We start from the raw sequence: 20440 nt of genomic DNA, 5'->3' as shown, positions 1-20440 counted from the left end.
ATTTCTAAAAAAAGTAATATAGAAAGACATTTCAAAACCATTCATGACAATTGTAATTTTAAGTTTAATGATTTAAATCAGGAGGAGTCAGCAACTCGGTGCCCGCGAGCGTCATGGCGTCCGCAGTATTGCGCCCTTCATATCAAAAAGGTTGTCGACCACTGCTCTAATCAATGGTTATTGCATTATGTCTTAGTGATCATTTCGTCTCTTTTTGATTTGGATAATTTATGTTTTTAGCTTTTTTTTAGGACAGGTGTGATGAGAGAGTGATGGCTAAGGACCTTTTTAGCCACAACCTTTACATAGTTAAATTGGTTCGAGTGAGGCCTCTTTTATAACCTCCTGTTATCATACTCTACCTTTTGATCTCTTCCACTCTCACTACTTGCTGAACCTCATCACTCTTTTATTTTCTAAAGGACGATGATGAGAGACATGAACTCCCAAATTATTATTTTGAAAATATATTTTCACAGTGATTAACAGTTATTGAATTTATGCACTTCATAAAGCGTTCGAATTCCTACAGCTTTCATATCTTTTAAGGATATCCTGCAATGGAAAATATAAAATAAGTTTAAGAAATAGAGAAAAATCATCACGTTTTTTTTCTTTGAGGTGCAGAATTAAAACTCGTATTGCAAAAAAAAAAAAAGAAAAAAAAAGCTATTTCCATTGGGCAGTATTGGTACGTGTACTGTGCTATACTGTGCCATCTATTATTTTCAAACTCTTTCATTTTTTCTTGAATACTGTTTGGTATTAGAGTCTACAGTTAACCTCTGAAACCCGCTGAACTTTTGTTTTTTAAACGGCCTCTCCCAAGATACCCTTATCAAACTAATCCTATTTCAAATCCCTTTCTGTACTTCGTGTCTTCGAATCAACATGATGATATTCCTATCACCAATAACACAGCATGCGATTTAGATGTCCGACAAGGACGAACTCTGCTTTTTTTTTCTGGTGTAAAATATTCCATCACTACACTAAATCGTAAGTAGTTTCGTCAAATGACTATACAATATCGCAAATTGGAGACTCAAGTTAATGTATAATAATCAGGTGCTGTTTCTAAACGAAACTCGCTTTGCAGTATGATGCAAATTGTAGCTGTTAATTGGAGTTAAGGTACGTATTTAACTATGTTGATGAACATGCATGAATCAAACAAGAACATACGGACCCCAAAAAAGCAACCCTGAACAATGTGAATATTCGCTGAAAATTGACAGAACAAAAACTGATAAGAGGTGTGCTCTTTTCCACACCACCTCAGAGGTAGAGCACTAGGCGCGTTTTTTTAACGTGGTTTCTCCGGTAGGCCTAATCCACGCATTGATAAATTTAAAAATGTTTTAGTTTACTTTGTGACAAAACAGTTGAATCTCATTTTGCATATCAAGGAAAAAAAACGATATTATTAATATAAAGACTGAATGGAATTGAACTAAGGACTCGTTCCTGAAGTACACCGGTGGTCACCTTAAGAGTTGTAGTCTAAGTGGACGATATGGAACTTATTCCAGTTCCATATCGTCCACTTATGCAACAGCCATTTTTCGAGGACCAAATGCTTGGTCCTCGAAAAATCTATAAAACATCAAAAATTCTCATGGTGTAACAATTGACCTTGCCAAACTCAAAAGCGATATTGCTATGTAATGCGAGAAAATTCCTCAAACACGACCTTACCCTTAGTAAACCCAGCCCGTTCATTGCAAAACAAAAAATATCCGTCAACCTGCTTCAGTATGTGGGTCCACCAACCTTTTCAAAATCTTCACCACCGCTCCAGAGATCCTGATATGTCATTTATTAGACGCACATCAATATTTGTACCACCCTTGTGCAATTCTTGTTGCTGTCAGCCTGTATAATCCCACTGCTGGGCAAAGGCATCCCCATGTTATTCCATTCAGCTATATTTTGGGCTGTTCTCGACCAGCTTAGTCTTACTGCTAGAGGTAGACAGAAGACTAGGTTGACAGATGAACTGTCCAGAGTTCATATGTACACCTGGTCTTCTGTCTCTCTCTTTCACTCTCTCTTTCACAGAAGACACCTGGTCTTCTGTCTCTTTCACTCTCCATGTATCCAGTAAGTGGTTAGTTTATCCCGTTTATCATCTTGTTTTGTCATCAAATGTCCTGTCCATTTCCATTTTAGGGATTTTATTGTTCTTATGACGTCAGTGACTTTTGTTGTTTGTCTTATTTCTAGAGCTCTTATTTTTTCTATCCTTTTGATGTTTGATATACTTCTTTCCATCACTCTTCGGCATGTTCTTAGCATGATCGCTTGTTTAGTTGTTTGTGACCATCTTGGTGATCCAGAGACATACTATCATTCAGGTTACAATAGGTAGTATGATCATATTATACAGTTTACATTTTAGGCTGATTGGTAGCGTTCCCTTCATCCACACTTTTAAACTCCATAATTTCAATAATTTGGACGATGATCAAGAGTTGAAACACCTTTTCTAAATCCTGCTTATTCATAGGGTTATTTCTGATCTAGTTGGCTCATAATGCTATTTTGGACAATCCTAAAAAATATTGTATAATTATGTGAACGAGACTTATGGGTCTTTAGTTGCTTATATTTAAGCTACCACCCTTCTTATAAAGTAGTATTATTTCTGAATTTAACAACTGCCGCGGTACTGCCCTTGTGTAGGATGCCATTGTATTGTTTTAGAAGTTCTGGTAATAGTCTAATTTCTCTTTTGAGTAATTTGTTTAGTTCAACAAACTCTATTTGCTTTTGTATTAATTGGAACCTTTTGTTTTCTTTTCTAATTTTCTTCGTTTTATTAAGTTTTCGGTGTTATCAGATATTTTGGACTCTTTAGTTCTCTTGGTGCTACTTAGTAGTTGGTATTCTTGCTTCATTACTTCATCTACAATAACGCAAAGCATTCTAGTATTATTAAACGTTAATTTTTTCTTGACTACACAAAAAAGCAAACTCACGAATACAGTAAGTTTTTTACACTTCAGCTCCTCCCACCACTTTCTCAAAAACTCAGTATTCTACACATCCTAAAGAAGAGAGCTGTTCTGATTACAACAGATCCAAAAGATCTCCAAGACGAATTCACACTGATATCTAACAACCTCACCATGAATGGCTACCCCCGGAGACTCGTTAACAAATTCTTTTCTCTGATCCACCACAAAGACAACGAAAGGATACTCAATATATTACCACAGTCGTCATTCCATACGTGGGGACAGCCTCTACCAAGATTGCTAAACTCCTCAAACTACATAGAATAAGAGTGACCTTTAAACCTGAAGAAACAATTCGAAAACTCTTAAGATCTCCAAAAGATATCCATTCTTTCTTTAAGTATGCTGGAGTTTACAATATCCCATTCTGGTGCGGTTTAAGTTAAATCTGCCAGACTTGAAGAAGCTTTGCGTTAAGACAGAGAGATCACATCGGATATGTAAAAAACAACAGACAAGATATATAGGACTTATCTTCCCATTTTTCTGGAACCAACCATATCACTGATTGGTATAAAAGCTGCATTCCTTACATAGAAGAGGATCACCGCTCTCGTATTTTTAAAGAAGCCATAACAGTAGCCCGTTCTTTAGAAAACCTTAATAGGAACCAAGGTTTAATCCTATCCGAGATCTGGAAGACCCTTATTAGATCTCTAAACATGCAAGAAATGAATTTTACTGCAAACTATACAACGTTCTTAAACAAAAACAAGTGAAATCATGTACACGCTACACGTGCATTGCACATGTTCAGTTTTGTTTTGTAATTTATAATTAGAATTTGGTTTATGTCTAGTCTGTAACATGTTTTGCTAGCTTTGGTGCCTATCATCAGTTCTGTAACCTGAAGATACCAACAGCCTAAGTTGATGAAACTAGTTGGTATTAAAATAGTTGTTCATAGATACTTGATCAATATTTCCCAAATAGTCAATTTCCATAGCTTTCTAGTATTGTTTAATATTTCCTTTAAGTTGTCTTTAAATTTCTTCAGTTCAACTCCTCAAACTACATAAAACGGTTGTCTATTTCTGAACCAATTATTCCTGTGTTTTGATTTTTTGGAACCAGAAGGTTCCTCTTATTAATCCATGATCTGAATTAAAGTTGAAATTAATGAGAACTTCACAGTTACATAGATTAAGTAAATCTTTAATAATACATAGTCTATTTCATTTATTGCTTTTCCGACCCGTGAAATCCATATCCATCTTCTTTATTCTCTTTTCCTAAAGAAGAAATTTCCAATTAAAGGCGAATTGTAGGAGTCGCCTACCTCTGTCGTTCCTTTTCTGGCTGCCATGGTTTTCAAGAACTAAATCTGCATATTGTTGCATAGTGCCTACTTTTATTATTTCATTGTTTTATTTCATTGCCTCATTTAGTTTTTCGTACAATAGTTGTCACTCTTTAGGCCTGAACCTTATAATTTTCATAGCTGAACTCATTCTTATGCCTGGGGTATTATTTCCACGTTATCTTTTTTTTTCCCCGAAAAATTTCTTCCTTAATAAGATGTCGTATCCATTTACACTTAATACCAGTTAATATATCTGCATTTGTGAACCGTTTCTGACTAATGCTAACAATGTTAGGCTCTACTGTATTAAAGCTACAACTTCTACCCCATCGTTCCTGATGGTCCAGGCATTTGTGCGCAGCCTTAATAAGTTAAATCCATATTTCTTTCTATTTTCTGTTTACTTCCTTTATAACGCTTCCCTTTTCAGACATCCTTGAATATATTTATCAAGTCTGAACCTGACCAATACGCATTCATCTTTTCATCATCAACACAGTTGATTAGTCGTTCTTACGACTAAGTGGAAAGAACATAGATTCTTTCCATTTCCTCAGCACATAATCTAGTTTCTTCTCTCTCTCTGTCTCTCACTTTGGTCTTATTGCAATAAATATTTTCCTGAAGTTCCTGATGCACATGTGCAGACCATCCCTCTTATATAAATCCCTTCTTCCTTTACACTCACTTGACACATGCAAATACTCGCAATCCTTTTTTCTACATAGATTATACATCGAATCGTTGTTATTATTATTATTAATTGACAATCCAACTCATCGATGGAGGGCTTACTCTACAACTCTCTATCTTCGCCACTCAATCCATGAACTACAATGAACCGCAACTACTCCGACGCCATCTATCGCCCACCACCACAACTAGTACTTTCACCGACAATCACAAACATCCATTCCATGGTGGGATTCGAAACAGCCTTTTGGCTGGAGAGCGGATACGCTAACCACTCTGCCAATCAAGACGGCAATATTTTGATATCATAACCCTTCATCTTAATTATGGATTAATGCAATTCATGTATATTCGAAAATATACATATATTCGAGGATATACGCACTCTCAGTTCTAAACGTAAAGATGTTCACTTCCGCGTCCGGTCTGCCCTTTATTTCCTGACGGAAGCACACCTTATTCATCCCGAAAAACTATTCATCAACACATCTTTGATTCTTGGATTTCTGAGGTGGGGTTTGTGGATATATTCGCTTTATTACACAATGACAAATAGTATCCAAATGAAATCTTCCAATTTTTTTTCCCTTTGGTTAAAATCACTTTAAGCGAGCTGTGTATGCAGTCTCTCCTCTAGTCAGCTTCGAATACAATCTAGTCCAGATTTGTTTCCTTGTTTTTATTGTTTTATCCGTATATTAGCGTTTACAGATTTTTATTCTTCGTTGTACTGGTTTTTATAATATTTTTAATATTCTCCTTTTCTATTCTGCTATGTAAATTTTTACGGTATTTTCGTTTATAAAACTAGTTTAATAAGATAAAAATCTAAATTCCATTTTAAACAAAAAACTGTTTATAAAACAATTATTAAATTATTTGAATGACTAACATTTTTTTAAGTATTTAGAGATTTCTTTAAACAATTTCATAAAAAAATAATACTTACTTCACACTAATTTTAGTTTTACAAAATCTTTCTTGGAATTTATTCTTAGAAGAGACAACGATAACGATGAGATTCAATCCAATACTCTTGGAGGGTAATGGATGGCAATGCTGTAGCCGATGAAGTTCTAACTGAGGCTCGGCTATTGCTGTTACCCTCCTGCCATGATCAGAGCTTTAATAGCTCATTAACACCTTATCCCTACATTGTCCTCTACAGATAACGGGGAAGTTGAAAAGCATTCTTGCTTCGCCCCTTTAAGCCAGTCCTTATAAGGATATAAGGACAACGATAACTTGGTTCATGAGCAGAGGTGAGTTGCAGTGATTGATTCATTCATTCCAATACCCTTGGAGGGTAATGGATGGCAATGCTGAACCAATGAATTTTAACTGAGGTTCGGGTGTTGCTGCAACCCCCTTGGATAATGAGTTTCGAGAGTTTGCTCTCTTGAGGTTTTTGTCTTAAGGAAGCAATTTGAGTCTCCGTGGAAAGTGTTCTCCGGCACGGCCCGGTGAGGGGTTTTGTCGTTGAATTATTTTCTTCGGAATTTGAGCGGTTCTGCTCGGTGTTCGGGGAGCCCGTCACTGAGTGGAAGCAACGCTGAGATAGGGATGGTCTTTCGCCCACTATGGAGTGGCCTAGAGATCGTCCGATTTTTTTTAGATATCACCTTTACTTAAACAGTCGGTGATTGATTCATTCAATCCAATACCCTTGGAGGGTAATGGATGGCAATACTATAGCCAATGAAGTTCTAACTGAAGCTCGGTCATTGCTGTTACCCTCCTGTCACGATCAGAGCCTTAATTGCTCAATAACACCTTATCCCTACACTGTCCACTACCGATAACGGGGAAGATGAAAAGCATTCTTGCTTCGCCCCTTTAAGCCAGTCCTTATAAGGATATAAGAACAACAATAACTTGGGCAATTTCTAATCTCTCTATTAATATCTGAGCAGCTTTTGCTTAGATTATAAGATTATATTTTCAACAATATGAGTATTTTACTGTTATATGTTTAGACAATTTTTTTTTTCTTATCAAGAAGTTGTTTTGAATTTGTGGAGTCGACTTCACTTTGAAAGCCATAGCGGTGAGGAATGGTCTGGCCTTTGTGGATGTGTGGAGTGAATTTGATGGAAGGATTTCGATAAAGTAGACGGCTTGCATTTGAATGGATTTGGGGTCAATGGGGGGGGGTTCAGGATGATATCTCCAAAATATATTTGGTATGACAGAGGCTAAATGAAACAGCAGATTATGTATGAGGAATGGTGGGGGGAAAACTCTGTGGAAAAAAAAACAAAATAATTGTCTGAAAACGTATAAAAGTAAAACATTTATTTTGTTGAAAATATAATCTGAGCATGGTGAATTTGATGGAAGAATTTCGATGAGGTGATGGCTTGCATTTTCAAGACTTTCTTTAAGGCGAATGGAACCATTCAGGAAGGCGCAACGTCAGAAGTCTGAAATACGCTTTTACAAGAGCCCATTCTGACTGAACAGAGTTGCGAATTACAATAGAGTGAAATTTCACAAATAAAGAGAGAAAATATAACTATACTTCGGAGAAAATGTACAGGATCGGGAAAAAAATAATAATACTCATATTATTAATTTCTTACTCATAATAATATTGGAAAAACATAAGTCAGTGACATATTCAGAGAAAGAAATATGGCGAAACACTATATAAGAATAATATAACACCAATGATGGCAAGCGAAGTTTTCAAGAGAATGAAACACTTTTAATGACAACTATAATGACGTAATCGCAAACATAATGCGCATGTCCAGACTGGTATATTTTAATATTGTATTCAATAATTGATGTTATTGACTAGTAGCACTTCAAATTTCATTTTACACGAAACAAGCTTTTTTACTGAATAAGAGTTGTTTTTGTAATTGAAAGTTATATATTTTTACCACTAAAAATGTTTGGAAGAGATTTCTTCGGAAACGTGAGATAAAAACTGAGAAGAAATAATTCAAAATGTACATTAGACATGCTTTAATTCATGAAGAAAACATAAACTATAATATACGTGTGTTCTAAATGTGTGTTTGGAATATGTGTTAAAAATATTTGTGTTTTATATATTTTTCAACAAATTTTTAACCAAATCTTTTAAATAAATTTAAAATAAGAATGTTTAAAATTTAAATAATTTTAATAATTAAAAATTTTATTAAATTTTTGTCATAGATATAATACACCTATTTAGAAATTGAATAGGTATTTTATAATCGATACAAAGAACTCAGTTCCGAAAGGATTGGAGGAGAAGGATTTTGGTAAAAAGTCCTTTTTAGGACTTCCAGGGTAACAGATGGCAATGCTGTAGTCAATGAAGTTTTAACTGAGGCTCGGCTATTGCCGTTACTCAGACATATGACTAGAGCTTTTTAGCTCAATAACACCCCATCCACACAGAATTTCTTCATTCAGATGACGGGATAAGAGTCAAGGACTCAGTCCATCGCCTTATAAGAACTTCCGAAAGGATTGGAGAGTGTAGGGGAATCGACCGTGAGATGCGGTGATTAATTCCCTTGGAGGGTAATGGATGGCAATGCTGTACCAATGAAGTTTAACTAATGTTCGGCTATTGCTGTTAACCCATTGGGCGCAGAGATTCCAGAGTTTGAGTTCGCTTTCTTAATGTTTTTGCTTTAAGGGAGCAATTTGAGTCTCCGGGGAAAGTGTTTTCCGGTGAGGGACTTTGTCGGTGAATGCTTTTCTTCAGAATAAGAGCAGTTCTGCTCGGTGTGGGGGAGCCCGTCACTGAGTGGAACCAAAGCTGAGATGAGATTTGGTCTTTCGCTCACGATGGCGTGGCCTAGAGATCGTCCGAATTTTTTAAGTTCACCTTTACTTAAACATTGGCGATTAATATTAATACCTTTGGAGGGTAATTGATCGCAATGCTGTAGCCGATGAAGTTCTAACTGAGGCTCGTCTGTTGCAAATTGCTCTCTTAAGGTTTTTGCCTTAAGTGAGCAATTTGAATCTCCGGGGAAAGTGTTTTCCGGTGAGGGGCTTTGTCGATGAATGAATTCTTCGGAATTTGAGCGGTTCCGCTCGGTGGTGTGGAAGGCCATGGTTGAGTGGAGCCACCGCTGAAATGGACGGTCTTTCGCCCACGATTGAGTGGTCTAGGGATCGTCCGAATTTTTAGAGACGGGTTTACCTTCAGATAAGGCGGTGATTACCCAAATACCCTTGGAGGGTAATTGATTGCAATGCTGTAGCCAATGAAGGTCTAACTGAGGCTCGGCTATTGCTGTTACCCTCCTGCCGTGATCAGAGCTTTTATAGCTCAATAACACCTTATTCCTACACTGTCCTCTACAGATAACGGGGAAGATGAAAAGCATTCTTGCTTCGACCCTTTAAGCCAGTCCTTATAAGGACTATAAGTTTCGAAAGAATTGAAGAATGTAGAGTGGATTTCAGTGATACTTGTAAGCGATGAATTGTGATTATGGTGTGAACTTACCGAATGGTATCGTCGGACTGGAATTGTCTCGGTAATTTTACTCTAGTGTTTGTGGAAAGAAGTGGCTGTTCAGCAGGCAAGTCGCTTACTTTAACTATGGAAAATCTTGATACTGATGACTTAATTTAAACTTTGGACAAAAACCTAGTACTCGATCTCCTTAAAAAAACTATTAAAGAAATTTGAAGTCGAGTGGCCAAGATACTTAAATCTATATTAAGTGACATATAGTGACCCAGAAAATAATGACATGGGAGCAGAGGAGGAAAAGAGAGATTTGATGGTGTCCCTCCATACTGAATTTCAAGAAGTACAGCGCGTAAAAATCGCATAACTGAAGAGCTACGCAGAAGTGACAAAACGGATGATGTAATACAGACCCTTCAACCACTATTAAAGAAAAGATGCCTCCAATCATCCTACGAGACAAAAGCAAATGGACAATGCTCATGTCGATCATGAAAGATATATTCCCTATTCGTAGGCTAAAACTACAGGCGAGGGGTAAAGATTCAACTCACCACTGTAGGAGGCTATTATCATCTAACCAAAATAATGGACAATCTTAACCTCCAATACCACACATACATTCTCCCAGAGGAAAACACCACTGAGGAGATAGCAACAGATACCAGTTGTCGCGATTTGCCTCCTGTCAGTGTGAGCAGAATGTTTAGAGCTGACAAGAGACCTATGCCGCTAATTTTGGTGGAAATTCAAAACTACCAAAAATATTTATGGCTTAACATCGATTTCTGGACTTGGGATACAGACTGAACCTTTTAAGAAAGAGAACAACAGCAGGACAAAGCCACAGACGTTAGAAATATGCCCATGCTGAGAAATTATGTACAGCTGATTACATGTTTTTGAAATGTGGAGAGAACCACCCCACTGAACACCTGTGCCAAGCCTAGAACCACACCGGCAGGTGTACGAACTACAACGGTCCTTATCCTGATAATTACAAAGGATGTAGCTACTATCCAAAACAGAGATTGCAATAAAACATAATCAATCTTCTTCTCATCCTTGCACGCAACTTACAAAATCAAGAAGACACACATCAAATGAACAAAACATACGCCTTAGCGGCATGAAAGAAACAATCCAGAATCAAACACATCCTAACCTGACTGTGGTAATTACCGCCTCTCGCGCTACCATGCTTCAAGATTTCAGTAAATCAAACCATCACTAACCTGTACAAAAATATTCCTTCTAGAAACACACTCTATCCTAAAATCACTCACTTTTGATTAGAAATAAATTTCTGCCAAAGTCCCTTCTAATTGCCGCATGGAATGCTAACATGCTAACGGCCTCTCAAACAAAACTATCGAACATCAAGAATTTTCAGTAAGATACAATCCAGATATTATTCTAATAAACAAAACTCACTTACGACCTGCGAACAATCTGAAATTGAGAGGATAGTTGCTCAACAGAAATGACAGCCTGAATTACATAGGCGATGGTACTGCCATTTTTTTATTTATTTATTAAAAACTACATTAAACACATGTTTAATGTAGTATAATTCAAACTTACTTAAAAATAAAATATATTCTTGTGTTGTTTCATAAAAAAATGTTGTTTATTATTGATAAAATTGTACAGTTTAGTATAATTCAAAATTACTTAAAAATAAAATTTACAATTTTGGAAATTACAAATAAATCCTTTAATTGTAATGTCCAAATATTTAAAGAGACGGAGTAAACACGCTAAGAACACTCTACTACTGGCGCAAACTGCATATAAATAACATTGGAACTGTACGACGGACAGTGCCGCATTACGCTAATGGCTCGCATCTCACTATGACGTGCATATGCTTGCGTGCTAGCAATGTGACACTGTGGTAAACACAGTGCTGCTAGCGCCCTTCGCTCTCCTAAGTGCTACACGATGGATTTTTATTATTTTTTATACCAAATAAGAGAATTGTATAGGATTGTTGATGATAAAATTAAATATTACAAGCAAATATAAATAAATTAATAAATATATTTATGTATCGAGAAAAATTGGGGGTACTGCAGTTCTGCAGTGCCTATGCACGAGCCGCCCCCATCCTGCTCTTCATCAGAAAGATAACATCTCCCAAAGTAGGATATTATTCTATTTGGTTTCAAAAATCCCATGGTAAATAGAAACCATTTACCTCTGGGTATTACTAGACAAAAGATTGCTCTTTTGTGTAGTAGTATCCAAAACTATCGCTCAACTCTATTGTATTCACCATTGAATACAAAGAACGAACTCTTACTCTATCAGATGGTGATACGTCGTATAATTACCTAAGCCTCCCGACCTTAGAGCCACACCTCCAAAGTTAACATACTAAAATTACAACGAGTGCAAAATAAGTACTTACGGATGATACTAGATGCTCCATGGCTCATCAGAAACGAACAGATTCATCGTGATACCAATACTCCATGTATCTCCTCATTCCTTCTCTCTCTCTCTAGCAGTAAAGTTCTTTTCGAATGCGGCCACGCATCCTAATTAACTGATCCAACAAGCTGCAGATTACAACGAATATGACCCATAAACACAAAAGACTAACAGCCATTCTACCTTCCAATTATATCGCTTAATCCTTGAGCCCTCAACAGGGCGTGCTAAATGTTCATGAATTATTTCTACCAAGATTGCCTCAGATTCGGACAATGGGGATAAAAAGCATTAACCCTTCACCCTTTTGCAACAGTATCGTTCGCGGGTTAGCCTAGTGGCTGTGGCTTCGCAACCATATGCCTGGGGAAGGAGTGTCCTAGGTTCGATTCCCGTCGAACGTGAGGAGCTTAAGGATGTTCCTCAGCCATAGTGGAGTTCGCCGGTCTTGGGGGTGGACTGCAGGGTTTTTCCCCAGTTTATGTGGGGTTTTTCATCCCTCAAGCAGGCAAAACGGCTCCATGAACACACACGGATACAGTCAGGAATACTTAAGACAATCCCTCCAGCCATAGGTCTGAAATGTCAGCTATGCCGGTCCCGAGCCCGGATAAAAATACGGGCGGAGGAATTGAGGTGGTGCCGTACTTTCCCGCAAAAGGGCTCACGGTTGTTGAATCACGAAATGAAATGAAATGAACAGTATCGTTATACAATTCCGAAATTTTTAACTGCTAATTCTCTTTCTCATTAGGATGATCTTCCACGTCATTTAATTCATAAATATAAATATATACAAAATAACATATAATTGCATTTATGTATTTCGGAAAGCTAATCAGAGATAGTGGCCTCAATACTAGCACTAAATTTAACTGCAACCGATGAAGAGACTGGCAATGAAGGTCTGAAACGTCTTGGTACCTAAAGGTAACAGGATATGTTGTCTGAAATAGTGTGGAAGTGATCTAATTATAAAAAGAAAATTAAAAGTCATCATCATTATCAAATTCCTGCCATGTGTCCCCAAGGGGGTGAACAGGATATGATAGTACTACATGAATAAAATTACATCATTATTAACTTAATAGCTACAATCTTCCTCTAAATCAGTCTGTTATTTGTCAAGACTCTAGCAATATCAGATTTTATATTTCTATCGCCTAAGGCACTTTGTACCGTATCAATCCACCTATATCTTAGCCTTTCTCTGGTCGTTTTCCTGCCAACCTGGAAGAGAACCCTTGTTTTGTTAATCTTTTTTCGCCCATTCTGTTTAAGTGACCATACCACCTGAGATTAGCTCTGCTAACACATTCCTGGATGCTGACAAAGTCAAGTTCTTTCCTAGTATCCTCGTTTTTAATATGATATTGTCATTGATGCCCTATGTTCATGCCCCTAATCTTTCTAAGGACTCTCATATCTGCTGCTTCTAGTTTTTGGTCAATTGTTTTACTACCCAGCTTTCAAATCCATAAGTTAAAACTGGTTTGAACACTGTCTTGTATACAGCTAATTTAGTGTTCCGACTAATTTCTCTCTTATTCCATATTAATTTATTCCATCGACTTCCTACCATGCCAGCTTTGTTGAGGCTGTTGTCTATTTCCATATTTAACTTACCATCTTCAATAAAACCTCTCAGGGGACCCTGTAACCCCTAGAGAGCGCGTCCCCTGGGTGGCGGATAGGGGAGCACACCGTGTGTGTGTGTGTGTGTGTGTGTGTGTGTGTACATGCGCGTGCGCGTGTGTATATATATATATATATATATGGTGGGGTGGTCCGAATATACTAAATAAGGACTCGTGGACCAACAGGGCCATAAGGGGCAATCATCTCTTGATTGTAAGGGAAGCCGCACTTCCATGGACCCCTAGCTGGATCTATCCTCTCCTTCTTCTACTTTGAGGAAGATCCACATACTTTAATCTTTCCTATTAGGTCTTATCAGCCAACACTTCTTACTTTATGACCCATATGCTATTAGAGTACTCGAGGGACATGGGGTCTTTTCATTTCTGGCCTTACAACTATGCCCTCTCTATAAACCTTACTATATTTCTTCTATAATCTACTCTTTCCCCTTCACTATACCCTATTCCTCCTATGGGTTTAAATTCGGAAGAAGGCTAGTTCAGAAGCCTTAAGGTAGCAGTCCTACCACATGAACTATTCCATCGTCAGGCTAGTTCCCTGACATGGAGAACATAAACCTACTTGTAAGCTGACAGAAAAAGATAATCGGATTGAATCTATGGGAAACGACCCTGGAATGGAAAAGGGAAAACGAAAATGGAAACGACAAAATATAATACACATAGCAATCTGGAATGTAAGAGGAATAGCATAGACCCGTTACTAAATGAAAGAAATTTTAAAATAGCAGTAATCACTGAAACAAAATAGAAATTAAAAAGAACTATGAGAACTGAAAATTTTAATGTGATATACAGTGAAGTCGACAGAGAATAAAGAGCACAAGCAGGAATCATGATATGGATACCTAACTCCGTTTCAAAACAGTTAAAACATTATAAATTATGGAATGAAAGGATAATAGAAGCTAGAATAAAAATAGATAGAGGCTATTTAACAATAAATTGTTTATATGCCCCAGAAGAAGGAAGAGAACAGAATAATATTGATTTTTATAATCAGCTACAAAACATATATAATAAAATCAATAAAAATGATTACATAATTTTAGCAGGAGACTTAAATGCAAGAATTGGAAACATGAAAATTAATCATAATATAGGAATACATGGAGAACACACTCTAAACAGAAATGGTAAAAAATTGATTGACTTTGTAGTTTATAATAACCTAAAAATAACGAATTGCTTCTATAAACATAAAGACATACATAAATATACTTGGGCAGCAAGAGGATGGAAATCAATATTAGATTACTTCATATTAAATGAAGAGACATCAAAATTTTCACTAGATATTAGAGTTCACAGAGGATATGAAGTAAGCAGTGACCACTTCCTTGTTAAAATAAAATTAAGATTACCACCTAAATGGCTACAAGTAACAAGAACAGAAAGAAAAATGGAAACACTTCTTTATAAAATTAGACTATTGAATGACACAAATGTACAATGGCTATATGAACAAAGAATTAACCAATATCTAGATAAAATAAAACAAAGGTAAGAAATAGAAATAAAATGGCTTAATTTAAAAACGATACTAAATGCAGCAGCAAACGAAAGCTTAGGAAAGACCAAAAAATTCAATAAAAGAAAAAAACTGAAGATCTTGGATGATACAATCAAAGAAATAATCAAAAAGAAAAAAGAAGTCTATCACAAATGGTTAAGTAATAAAAGATTAGAAGATGAAATAGAATATAAAAGAATAAGACCCATAGCTAAAAGAGAAGTCAGAAAAAGACCTAGAGATTCATGGAACAAATTTGTTTTTAATTTAGAACATGATTTGTATAAAATAGGATCCAATGTATATATGATTTTGAAACACTTAAATGCAGATACCAAAGAACATAAAATTAAACACTGAATTGAAATTAGAAGAATTTCTAAATTACTACACAGAATTGTGGACAGACAAATATTTTAAAAAAGCCAACTGGTAAACAATTAATGAAAATGAAAAGGAAATAACTAAAGAAGAATTAGAAATCAGCCTGAAAGAAACAAGAAACGGAAAATCAACTGGAGAAGATAAATTAGGTTCAGAACTATATAAATATGCAGGAACTAGATTCAAAGAAAGAATCTTATTATTTTTAAATAAAATTTATTCAACTGGTATACACCCAATAGAATGGAAAAAAGCAATTGTGATTCCTATCTTTAAAAAAGATAATAGAGATGACCCTAAAAACTATAGAGTATCAGTATACTAAATTCCTGTTACAAAATATATAGCAGAATCTTAAATAACAAACTAATGAAATATTCCGAAAACTTTATTCTAGAGGTAAAAATGGATTTAGAAAAGGACGATCATGTATAGACTCAGCCTTCTGCCTAAAATCAATAATAGAAAAAAGAAGAGAATATAATTTAGAAACACATGTTGCATTTATTGACTTTGAAAAAGCATTTGACAAATTTAAAAGAAACATATTATTAAACATATTAAAAGAAAGACAAATACCAAATAATATCCTAAAAGCTATCACAAGTATATATTGAGATAATCAAATAAAAATAAGATTAAATCACGAGCAATCATATAAGAGAGAGATAAACCAAGGGGTCCGACATAAACAGGGATATAAACAGGGATGTCCCCTCTCAGCAACTCTTTTTAATATCTACTTAAATGAAATAATAATAAAATGGAGTGCTTAATAAAATGGGGGTGCTTAAGGGTCAAAGCTGTATAACTGAGAGGAGACCTCCACATAGCCTTTAAAGGAATGTGGAGAACCGACCAGGGCTTCTGATCTAATGTCCAATCCTCACCTTCTCGTGGTACAGAAGGTGAGGATTGGGTATCTATTTTGATACTGAACGAACGAGGATGGGCTGGCAATTTGGGATCTAGCCGACCAAATTGTATTCTTATTGGTTACACCAAAATAAAAAATTATGGTACAACATGACAAAATTTCATGCCGGCTGGGGCGTCGCCCGGTTAAACAAGGCCCCCGTTGTTTTCGCCAGGGAACCAGGGCGAACAGCGAAAAGTCAGCTACTGGAACAAATCTGAAAACAAACCCCAACTCAACATCACCAGAGTTAAAGATCGGTACTATCAACGTAAGAAGCCTGAATGGCAAAGAAATGGAGCTAGCTGAGGAATTAGATAAGTACCAGATCGACATAATAGGGGTGACTGAAACAAAGAAGACCAAAACTGGTGAGATCTTTCTGAGCAATAAATACAAAATGCTATATTCATGCAATGACAATCAAGGAAAAGAAGGAGTAGCCATAGTATTCAACACAAAATACGAGGCTAATCTTCTTGAATAGCAGTCAGTCTCAAGTAGAGTAATGTGGGCAAATATGAGAATGGGGAACTGGACAAATGGACAATGAGACTTATTTGTGCCTATGGTCCCACAGAAGGTTCTACTAAGGTAGAAGTGGAGGAATTTTTTGACGCTTTAGAAAAAGCAACTGACACAATAAAAAAAGAAAAGTTGGTCCTTGTTGGGGATCTAAATAGCAGAGTAGGAAATGATTGTGAGACATACAAAAATATTTTGGGAAAATTTGGAGAAAAGAGCAAAGCTAATAATAATGGCAAATATCTGTTGGATTTCTGCTCAGGACAGGGACTGGTTATTACTAACACCATGTTCCAACATAAAATTGTGCACAAATTCACATGAAGAGAAAAGGCTAGGAATAAGAAAAGTCTCATTGACTGTGTTATTGTTGATAGTGATGTTTTTTCCCTGGTGCAGGACACCAGAGTGTACAGAGGATTTGAAATTGGAAGTGATCATTATTTTGTCTTGAGCAGTATAAAATTGAATTTCAGATTGAAAAGAATAACATGTAAGAAAGTTTTAAAGCGAATAAAAGTTGAGCAGCTCTCAGATGTGAACTGTAGACTAAAATACAGAAAGATTATTGAAAAGAAAATGAAAGAGTTGGAGAACAGGAATCAAACCTTGGAGATTCTGTGGCAAACTATGAAGAAAACATTGATTGATTCTGCCAGAGAGGCATGTGGTGAGGTTGTGTGCAAGGATAGAAAAATCAGAACTTCCTGGTGGACACAGGAAGTTAAAGAGGCAGTGAAGGAAAAGAAGAAAGCATATCAAAAGTTCCTGGCAAATACGTCAGCTTTTACTCTTACAGAATACAGAGACAAATGAAGAAAGCTAAACACTGTGTAAAACTAGCTAAACAAAAGTCATGGGAGGACTTTGGCAAGAATATAGAAAATAAATATCAAGAAGGTGGCAAAATATTCTGGAGGTTGTTGAAGAAGCTTAGGAATGGAGGAAAGAGTGCTGTAAAATGAGTTATAGATGATAAAGGTGACATGAAAACAGGAGAAAAATATATCCTTCAATTATGGAGTAATTACTTTGAAAAACTGCTAAATGAAACAAGCAGTGATGGCAGCATAGCGATAAAACCACTGACCAGCCATGCAGTCAGGAATACATATCCATACTTGAAGTAGAAAAAGCCATGAAAGGCTTGAAATGTGGAAAGGCAGCAGGAGTAGATGATCTTTGACCAGAAATACTGAAGTATGGTTGTATAAAAGTCTTACAGTGGCTGCACTGCATGGTTCAGAAAGCTTGGACAGAGGGACGAATTCCTGGTGATTGGAGTAGAGCTCTCATAGTACCCATATATAAAAAGGGAAATAAAACGGAATGTGAGAATTACAGAGGTATTTCTCTACTGAGTGTTCCTGGCAAGATCTATGCAAGTATACTTGAGAAACGGTTGAGAAGAATCGTGGAAGAAAAGCTTGGTGAAGAACAAGCTGGATTCAGGCCAAATAGAGGTTTTCAGGATAAGATCTTCACTTTATGACAAATAGTTGAGAAAGCATGGGAATATAACAAAGATCTGTATTTAAGTTTTGTCGATTTGGAAAAGGCATATGACAAGGTGCCAAGAGAGAAGCTGTTCAATACGCTGCAGTTATATGGTGTCAATGGGGCATTATATCAAGCAATACTTAGTCTTTATTTGAGTTGTAAGTCAGCAGTTAGAATTGAAGGAAGTACAGGAAGATGGTTTAATGCTAAATATGGTGTGAGACAAGGATGTAAATTATCCCCTCTATCATTCATTATCTATATGGATCACATTATGAAGTAAAGTGGAATAAACCTGATGTCAAAATTGGAGATGTTAATGTCAGCTCTTTGCTTTATGCGGATGATGTTATACTTCTAAATAAATCCGCTACAAGTCTGCAAGATTCTCTGACTAAATTGAATAGCTGTTGTTATAGATATGGTATGAAGGTCAGCAATAAAAAGACAAAGACAATGAAAATAGGCAGAATCATTGAAAATGTCAACTGTGTTGTGAATGGAGAACCTGTGGAACGAGTAAAACCTTTCAGCTACTTAGGCACGATTTTTACTGAATATGGTAAATTAAATGTGGAAATAGACAAAATAATCAACAAAGCTGGTATGGTACAAAGCCAACTGAATAAATGTATATGGAATAAGAGAGAAATTAGTCAAAACACTAAATTAGCTGCATACAAGACAGTGTTCAAACCAGTTTTAACTTATGGATCTGAGAGCTGGGTCAGAAGTAAAACACTTGACTAAAGAGTAGAGACCGCAGATATGAGAGTCCTGAGAAAGATTAGAGGCGTGAACAGATGGCATCAATGGCAATATCATATTAAAAATGAGGATATTAGGAAAGAACTTGACATTGTCAGCATCCAAGAACGCGTTAACAGAGCTAATCTCAGGTGGTATGGTCACTTAAATAGAATGGGAGAGGAAAGATTAGCAAAACAATTGTTCTCTGCCTGGTTGGCAGGAAAACGACCCAGAGGAAGACCAAGATATAGGTGGATTGATACGGGACAAAGTGCCCTAGACGATAGAAATATAAGATATGATAATGTTGGAGTCTTGACAAGTAACAGATTGATTTGGAGGAAAATTGTAGATAGGAAGTTAGTAATGATATAATTTTTTCATGTAGTACTGTCATATCCTGTACACCCATTGAGGGTACATGGCAGGAATTTGATGATGATGATGATGAAGATGATGATAAAATGGAGTAAATATTTACACCAAGGAATTAAACTTTCACCTACAGTTAACTTAAACACTCTCCTCTTTTCAGACGACCAAATAATAATTAAAAATTCTGAAGATAACTTACAGAAAGCTATTTTAAATCTAAATGAGATATCCAACGATTATGGTATGATAATATCAACAGAAAGATCAAAAACTATGGCCTTTAAAGGACAAGATCCAGCAAGAACTAAAATAGTATTAGATAACAAGATCTTAGAACAGGTGAATTCATTTAACTACCTAGGATGTATGATCACTTATGAAAATGAAAAAGATATAAACATAAAAATTGCAAAATATTTAAAAATAACAGGAGTAATTAACTCTATATTTAAACCAAACCTAGTTCAAAAACAAACCAGGCTAAAAGTATACAATACATTAGCCCTACCTGTCTTAATGTATGGAAGCGAAATCTGGACAATAAAAGAAAAAGACAAACAAAGATTAACAACAGCAGAAATGAAGTTTATGAGAAAAACAGCAAAGTATACAATATATTTGATCACAAAATATATTTGATCACAAATATATTTTGTGATCAAATAGTATACAAAGTATACTATTTGATCACAAAAGAAACGAAGATATTATGAAAGAATTAAACCAAGAACCATTAATAGAAAAAAATAAAAAAATATAAACATAAACGGATGGAACACGTTCAAAGAATGAAAACAGAAAGATTACCAAAACAAGCCATAAAGTACAAGCCATTAGGAAAAAGAAACCCAGGACGTCCTCTTAAACGATTCATTGATGACTTCTAAGGCCGGAACAGGCCATGCTAGCCTAAATCCTTTATAAGTATGATGATG

The sequence above is a fragment of the Typopeltis vanoorti genome, chromosome 6 (assembly GCF_054136105.1).
Source record: "Typopeltis vanoorti isolate ZY-2024b chromosome 6, IOZ_Tvanoo_1.0, whole genome shotgun sequence".
Classification (NCBI taxonomy): Eukaryota; Metazoa; Arthropoda; class Arachnida; order Uropygi; family Thelyphonidae; genus Typopeltis; species Typopeltis vanoorti.
The sequence above is the reverse complement of the archived record's forward strand: the minus strand, read 5'-3'. Positions refer to the sequence as shown.